The following is an 8,591-nucleotide window of genomic DNA, read 5'->3' as shown; positions in this document are numbered from 1 at the left end:
TGATCTTGGTGCACTAACGATTAATGATTTTACTTTCTGGTTTACTGTACACATCTTTTAAAAAACATAAACCCTATTTTTCTACATTTCAGAATAAATAGTTTTCCCTAAAGTGCACAGTTTTCTTTGAAATCTTATATTTTGTACAGTTCTATCTAAGATGATTTGGGTTGGTCTGTCAGAGGTATGGTTATCAGAATAGCAAAATAATTATTTTTGTTACCACTAGTATGTACCATTTTGCAAACTGAATATCTGTAACGTTAATTACAAAAGCATTTCTGTTTCACCTTTCTGTATTCAGATAGTTGAATGTTGAGCTACTAGTGGATAGATTTCCATGTTCGGATCTGTTTTTAGTGTTCTCCTCAGTGGATACTATCAGTTAGTGAAATCATCCTGTCACTTTCAAAACAAACTAGTTAGCTCTGGACTTCTTAAAATAAAACTTTTTTTCTTTTTACCCTTAAAAATATGCCCTTTCCAAATTCTTCCTCTTCTTGCTTTTAAAATAATGAAAAGACTAAAAAGACTATGCCTGTAATTAAAAGTCATTTTTAAATAACCTCAGAAGATTGTTTCTAGAAATCAAAACATCTTTATGGTCCCATTTCTAAGGAAAGAAAGACAAGTGACTGGGATCCTGTACACTTTACTGTAGTCTACATTAATTACCTTCTATTAAAAAATGACAAAGACCTTTTTGAAAGGGAATCTGGCACTCTTTCCACAGAAATGATGGCAGACACCCTACTCTCTGCTGATTTCTTGACACTTCTAATTACCTGTATTCATTTGAAATCGTTTCCTTTGTAGTGAGTTATTGGCATGATTTTCAGAGAACAAGAGGAAAATGGAAAACATTTTAGCAAGTTAAGAAAAAAAAATCAACAGTATCATTGTTTGCAGCTTTTGTTGAAACTACCTACGTGAGTCATTTGAGGGACATGAAGGTAAATGAAAGGTTATACTTTGCCCTGCACGTTGTCGCTGGTATTTGTAATGTCAATAACTGTAGAAGGTTGTCAGGAAACTGGAGAGATAAAGGTCAATAGCAATGACAAATATATCATTGTATGTGTTTGAATATGCAATATCAGCCTAATCTCATGGTAGAGGTTTTCACACCCTGGAAATATCAATCAGGTGCTGTATCAGAACTATCCATTGTTTCCCCGTGTACCTAGAATTAAATGGGAGATCAGTAGATTTAAGTTTTAGCATGATTATACTGTTTTTTCCAGATTACTTTATTTGGTACAGAGAAATGAGTTATTCTGTCAAAAAGATATTTTCCATGAAATAAAACACTAACAGAGATTTTTAAAATAGAAAAAAAGAAGAGTATTCTAGGTTCCTTACTTTGTTACAGGACATTGAATAGTACTTTATATTTAACATCTGATATTGCCACAGTTTTTAAAACATTTTTGCAAACCATGTCTTTCTGATAATTGTGTGTAAATCCGTTTGGTTTTTTTTTCATATGCTAAGACAGACAACATCCCACTCAAAGTGCCTTTTACAGGGATAGACCTTTATTTTTCATGAACTATATCAAGACTTCAGAGCTCAGTTAAAGGCAAATACAGCCTACAGTTAAGTGAATGTGTAAAGGAATAATCCTTCTGAGAGAATTAGCTTACAGTTGAACACATCAAAGCACTAAATTCTAAGTTGTTACAAATGTGGATCCTGATTTAGGAAAACCTAAATTTGACCTGTAGGGGAATACCGAATCACAAGTTGTTACGTTATTATGTGGTTTTCTGTGATTATGCAAGCACAGAAAATCACAAGATGAAGAGCAAGGAAAGAAATTACATCAGAGAGCCATGTGACATTGAAAGTAAAACCAGCAACTAGTTCAGTGAGAATCTTGAGGTAGGAAAGTAGGGAAGGGATGCAACAGTGTGAGGATGAGTTTTGAGAATAGCAGGAAGGAAGTATTGCAACAAAATAAAGTCTTGTTTGAGAGACAATTGGAAGAAGTGCTCTTTCTGGGTAGAGCATTTAAAAAAGTGACTGTGGGGAGCTAAGGGAAAAGTGAGTACAAATCTCTGTCTTCAATCTGCTGATTAAAGACAAGACCAAATAGTGAAAAAAAATAATGCTGAAAACACACACTAAAGGCACAAAGATATTGTTATAGAAGGGTCCGAGCATCAGCCTGTCTGAAACATCTGTGAATCCGATTTTTTTAAAATAAACTAAGCATAAAAATATTTACTATCCTGGAATTAGTGGTTTCACTCTTTCCCCGAATACTAGTTCCTTTTAAAAGATGCTAGTACTTTGAACCTTTGTACGGCTAAGCTAAGGTGCTTCTGTGAAGTGTCCCTAAAATTCTGCGAACTTCAACACAAAACTATAAGAACTTCACTCATTTGCTGCCGAGTGACTTGTAGTTTCAGGCTTCATTCTATTTATTGTGTTTTTTCTATTTAGTGACTGATTTCAGTGACTTCGGTTGCTTCTGAGCACATTTTACCTTTTCAGATTTGAGTTTTAATCTAGTAAAAACCTTTAATGTTCTTAATTACAATTTTAAAATGCATCGTAAGTCTGCACTGTTCAGCAAAGCATTTAAGAGTATGTTTGTATACTGCCACTATTCAGAGGGTTTGAGGAAGTGCTTGAAGAAGTCCACTGCTGGCTGAAGTGTTTTGGCTGGGTCATTTCCTAGAAGTCCTTTTGACCTCCAAATACATTTTTTTTCCTAAGAGTAAACATCTTAGCTGGGTTTCCAAGGACATAATAATGACTGAAAAGGTAATACCTCCTGTTGCATTCATAGAAGTGAACGCATCCCTGGCTAATTTTAAAACGTCTGCCAGGTAATTTGAAACATTTTTTCAAATTTTCAAAGGAAGAACATCCCATCTCATATGAAACATTACTGTTCTTGAAGTATCACAGCTTAAGGTATTATCTTGTTTTTCAGTCACGTGATATACATCCTTACCTTGAGGGAAACTTCAGTAAACCAGTTATTGAAATGAAACGCCAATTAAAAAATCTTCACAGTACTGTCTGAGATATGGGCTTATAGTTCTCGACTGTCCGTTGCCTATGCCGTTGGCCTATGAATTTCAGCGTATGTTGAAATTTTTGTCTTCTCTGTGCATATGGTGTCTGATACAAATAATTACAGACATTTAGAATTAATTTAGATGATTCTCTTTTTTCTTTCTCTCCTTCTCTCTCTCCTTTCTGCCTTCCTGGTCTCCCCCCACCTCCCTTCTCTTTCTCTCCCTGCCCCCTTTCATCTTCTCCTCCATCTCCCTGCCCTCCCCCCCGGCTTCTTTCCTTCTGTGTTACGGTACAAGAGTTGTCTTTTCAAGCACAGAGTGTTTGTTTGTCTACCTGTTCTATGTATTTTTTCCACATATGTTGCTTCATTAGACTTCCCCACTCTCTTTTGCACACACATAAAGGTATGTCAGTTAAGTATTCCATTTGAAAACAGTCCCGTCCCTTACTATAGAACAACACTTCTTAGATTTACTATTTTCACCCAAATGCTTAATTATATCATTGTCCAAGCTCTGTTTTGTACTCAAGCTCCTGACACTGCTATGAGATGACTCCAATTACCAGGCTGTGAGGAGACGGAGTTGCATTGCTGCTTTGAATCTGAATTTTAGCACTCTGAAATGAGATTAATCTTTCAGCAATTGCAACCTCTTTGTGTGTTTTTGTGTGCAAGAGAAACAAAAAATAATTCACAATGTACTACATAGCTGTAAAATAATCTCCTATGTATTGTGAAATACATGGCCGAGGATTAGATGGTTCCAATACTTAGATTATTTCTGGGCTGAAATGCATTGCTTTAGAAATGAGAAATTTTGAAGTACCTCTGAAATACACATTTACTTCCTGTACTCATGTGAGCTGAAGGACCTATCAGCCCAACAGATTCCTCTGATTTTATTAGCTTTGCATGTTTTTATATAAGCTGTGAAAGTTCTGTAACTACAAATACCTGAACCAAACTTTCTAGTCTGTGTGATATTATTGGGAGTACATGGCTGATCTTCTGAATGAAGAAAAAGAATGTATAATTAGGAACTACAGGATTTCGATATTCTTTTCCAGATAAAGTAGTGCTGTACTTTGCTTTATTTTGCAGGGGTTCAGCAATCTAGTATGAACTTTTGAAGAGCATTTCCCTGCTCTTGGGTACATTCTACCTTTGATGTCATCCAAAAGGAGCGTGCCTGTACATGGATAGCAGGCCATAACAGAGCAGATCTTTCCTAACCATTTTCTAAAGTATATTAGTCCTTAAATTCTAGGCATTTATTTGTGTTGCTTAATAAATTTCACAATATCAGACATTATCTAATCTTTTATTGCCAGGTGAACTACCAGTATTACAAAGGGCAATTTGTATGTTTGCATTAATGTGTAATGGTGAATACTTTTTGGATTTTAAGAACTTCACAGTACTGGAAAAGTGCTGCAAATAAATTATTTCACACTTGAATTTATTCCTATTAAAGGGAGAGTGCTGCATATTTTAGAATACATGGATATAAATAGAAAAAAACCTAAAAATAGACTCATGCAAGTATCTCCCAGTTTCCACCTTGCTATTTAATGCAGAATTTTAAAACCCTCACATGTGAAATGATTTTTATTTAGAAATGTGTATTTGTGATTTCTTTTTTGACAAAGAAAGGCCTTTTGTTCTAGTTTCTTCAACAGAACCTCATTTTGTGACTTTCTACTGTCCCCTAGTGGCATTTCAATCTTTGTAACTATTGTGATATTGCCACTCTGCATTGCTTCTGTGCTTTTCTGTTTCCTTGAGACTATCATTAACAAACATTTAAAATACTATTAAACAACCCATCAACTGACTGTGGAAGCAATAACATTGCTCTTTAGCCCAAGCGGTCCTTTCAGATATTTTAAAATGATATAAACAAAGCCAGCAACCATATGCTATCTATATAATGCATTACTTCATTACAGTAAACATTTCAGATTTGCAGAATGTTAACACAAACCTGATGAAAGAAAAATGTTATTAGTTGTGACGAGCCTATACATACCCTACAGTAGCTAAAATGTAATTTCTGACAGGTTAGAGAATTATTGTCAGCAGTCTTAGAGCATGCATTCCAGCTATTCCTTTTATATTCTTCCCTTTAAACTCACACTGCATTTCCATTAGATTGTTAGCAAATTTGCTATACCCCACCATGTCACTTTTACATCAAATATTAATATATTACAGAGCAGTACCGTATTAGTAGCTATCTCAACTGATACTGAAAATGGACTTCTTAAGTTTTCCATATGTTCTGTATACATATATGCGTTTGATAGCTTTTACTTTCTTAAATGCATAGTTGCCTTTTCTTTCTTGTGGGTGCGTATGTGTATGTCTCCTTTCTTCACATTAAGAAAGTCACACACATTTTCTCAATTTCCTCTAGTTTTTGATTTGGATATGCTGGTTTTTTTTTTTCATTTTGCATGCAACCAGAAGCAGACTACTACAGTCCCTGCTGTCACGGGCTTCAGTGATTAGTTCTCCCATGCTGATCATAGATTTCATTTTATACTAAATACTAGAATATTTCTTTATCTGAATTTATATATGTGTCTATATATAAACAGACTGGATAGTACAGATTGTTATATGTAATTTTATACTGGCGAGTCACATTTAACATAGGAGTTAAGTTCTTCCCCAGATCTGGAAAATCTGAATAAGATAATTGAGAATTCATTTAGTGTGACCAATGACATTTGGAATGAAGGTGCAAAAAGCTACTTCTTCTTTCCCCAAAACTGTAGATGTACACACATACACACATTCAGAATTAAAAGAATGAGGTGCTTTAAGATTTTTTTTTTCTTAAACTTTCTATAAGATTAACAAAATAGAGGTCAGTACAAGAAATACCTGTTTAGTATCTAGCATACTATTTTTAGTTGATAGCTATAAAAAATGACAGCACTGCAAGTACAAGGTATAGTGAAATTTGGCCCATTAACTCAGCATTTTAGGAATCAAAGAGATATATATTGCATTAATGACTTCTTGGCACTGTCTACTACAGTATTATGGTTATAATAACTATCCCACTAAAACTGCTGTTTTACACTTTTATCTTGAACTGGAGTGAAGGCAGAAACCCTTCAGCCATATTTTCTTAAAGTGGTTCATTATATGCTGTATGCCTTGGTTTGAAAATAAGAAAGAACATGGTATGACAATTTTTACAATTTGTATTCTTAAAAAGACTGGAAGGATTGGTGCTAGCTTTTGAGCCTTGCCTGTCTTCAGTAGTCATATTGCAATTCTGTGTAGATCTGCTTATCCATCCTCAGGTTTGATTAAGATATCCCAAAACAAAGCCCTAGAGTGCTGTCGCTTTGGGCACAAACACATAAAAATGCAACCAATGTTAACATTCTGCTTAATATCATTTTTCAGATGTGGAAGGAAGAGATCTTAAAGCTCTCAGATTATACAAGAAGGCTTAAAATCTGTTCTTTTTTATTTGTACTTTTTCATATGATGTGGTGCAGCTTTCAAAATTGCTTCTTTGATTTTATTTTTTTTCGAAGAGTAATATCCTAAATTGAAATGTAGAACTTTTACAGCTTGCTTTCTCACTAATTTTTGTTTTCTTTACATTTTTAAAAATAATCCTTCAGTAAGCAGATTTGTATTAAGATATAGCTGCTTTGTTATGGGAAACACTGGAAGTGCTTTGACAGGCTAAAATGGAATGGAATTTTTTCTTTGAAATGTTGTGTAGCTTTGTTTTAGCAAACCATAGCTTGTTCATAGCTTTAGTTCAAAAGATAAAAATATCTATATCCTTTTTATTAGGAGGTTATATGTTTATGGCTGTCTAAAGAATTTCCTGAAAAAGCCTTGGTATAAGTTTGCCCAATTACTACTAAGATACTACAGAAGATCAGAAAATAGGTGGTTTCACTGTAATCACTATAACACTATCAGTGTCCTACTTCCCCAAAATTAGTTTTCTCCAAAACGTCTAATAAAGCTAAGCAGTCTCACTTTTTACAACTCAGGAGACTATCTAAACAGAATGAACAGATTTATAGGGTTATTTTTAGTATGTGTCACTTGTGTTACAGTTTACATTTGCTTTTGATGCTTATTTGACGTTCTTGGTAAAAAAATATAGTCAGAAATCTCATTAAAGTCCTTCATAAAGTACAGTCTCAATAGGGTTGTTACCTTTCCCCCCAAAATGGGGCAAAAACCAAAAACATGCATGTGCACATCATGTGGTTTGGATTTGATGTTAATTTTTTTTTATTACTATTTAAAAAGCAAATTGAAACACCTGCAGATGAATGTGTAAAGAATGTTTGTATAAATAATAGCTCAACTCACAACTAAGTGAAGTAACTAAGGATTTTGTCACTGTGCAGTATTTCACAGAGCAACAGGTAAATGCTGATGTCTAAAATGGTAATTTTTTTCTTCCATCACTGTAAGAAATAATTGTTTATTGAGGTAAAATAAGTACTAAGTTCTTGAAATGTAGGATGTTGTGTTTTCTGAAAGCCATTCTTCTGTGGATTAGCTATATATGAAAGGTTATATAAGATGCTGACATGTGGCGCTGAGTATCTTTTCTGAAAATACAATGTTGTGCTCTATGATGAAATACAGAATTATAGTCATATTTGTTAAATCCAGCTGGGGAAAAGGACCTGTGTGTGTGTGTGTGTGTGTGTGTTTAATAGCATATTGTTTTTGTATTTATTTTTTGCAAATATTTATATGAACTGCAGAATATTGAGGAGATAAAACTGAATCCATATTTAACCAATTTATGTGTTCTTTCATATTTATGGAAATATTTTGATGATGTTAAAGTATAAAGGAAACCTAAACTGACATTGCTATTTTTTGCCTTCTGGACCTGTCGTATTAATCAGGATAGTGTAAAACTGTGGAATAAGGAAATGCCTAAATCATAGTTATCACTCAACTGTAGAATTCAAGTAGATCTTAAATTTCAAGACAGGACAACAAACAGGAATTTTAGATAGAGAAGTCTGATAAGATTATGTTTTAGAATAAGCTTTCTTGAGACTGCTAGAGTACTAGCGTTAGGTGAATTGTGAGAAAATTGTTTCCTTACAGACTAACTTCTTTTCATATGCACACATGTGCACACAATTCTATAGGCTTTTAAAAATCAGTTTTCTGTAACCATTTTTAAGTATTAAAAGTCAAATGTGCAGCACTTAAACATTGAAACAAATCATTTCTATAAATGTATCTCTTGACAGATTGCTTTCTACAAGGCTGGCATGGAATTGAAAGAATAAAATGACACGGTCAGGCTAATAGGGTAATATTAATCATATCTATGGTGAAGAGGAAATTGAGATAACTTGGAAGGGTTAAAAGTGGGCTGGTTTCTTTCCAGACATATATTTAGGAGGTTTTTGTTGTATCTGGCTGAATATTAAGTCAGCAAAGTAAAAGTAGCAAATGGTTACTGTAGTCTGCCAGCAAATCGTGTATGAAACAAAGAATCACTAGGTTCATACAAGCTGATAAAGGATTACTACACAGA

This window comes from Accipiter gentilis, chromosome 22 (genome assembly GCF_929443795.1).
Source record: "Accipiter gentilis chromosome 22, bAccGen1.1, whole genome shotgun sequence".
Lineage (NCBI taxonomy): Eukaryota > Metazoa > Chordata > Aves > Accipitriformes > Accipitridae > Astur > Astur gentilis.
Note: the sequence above shows the minus strand (reverse complement) of the source record.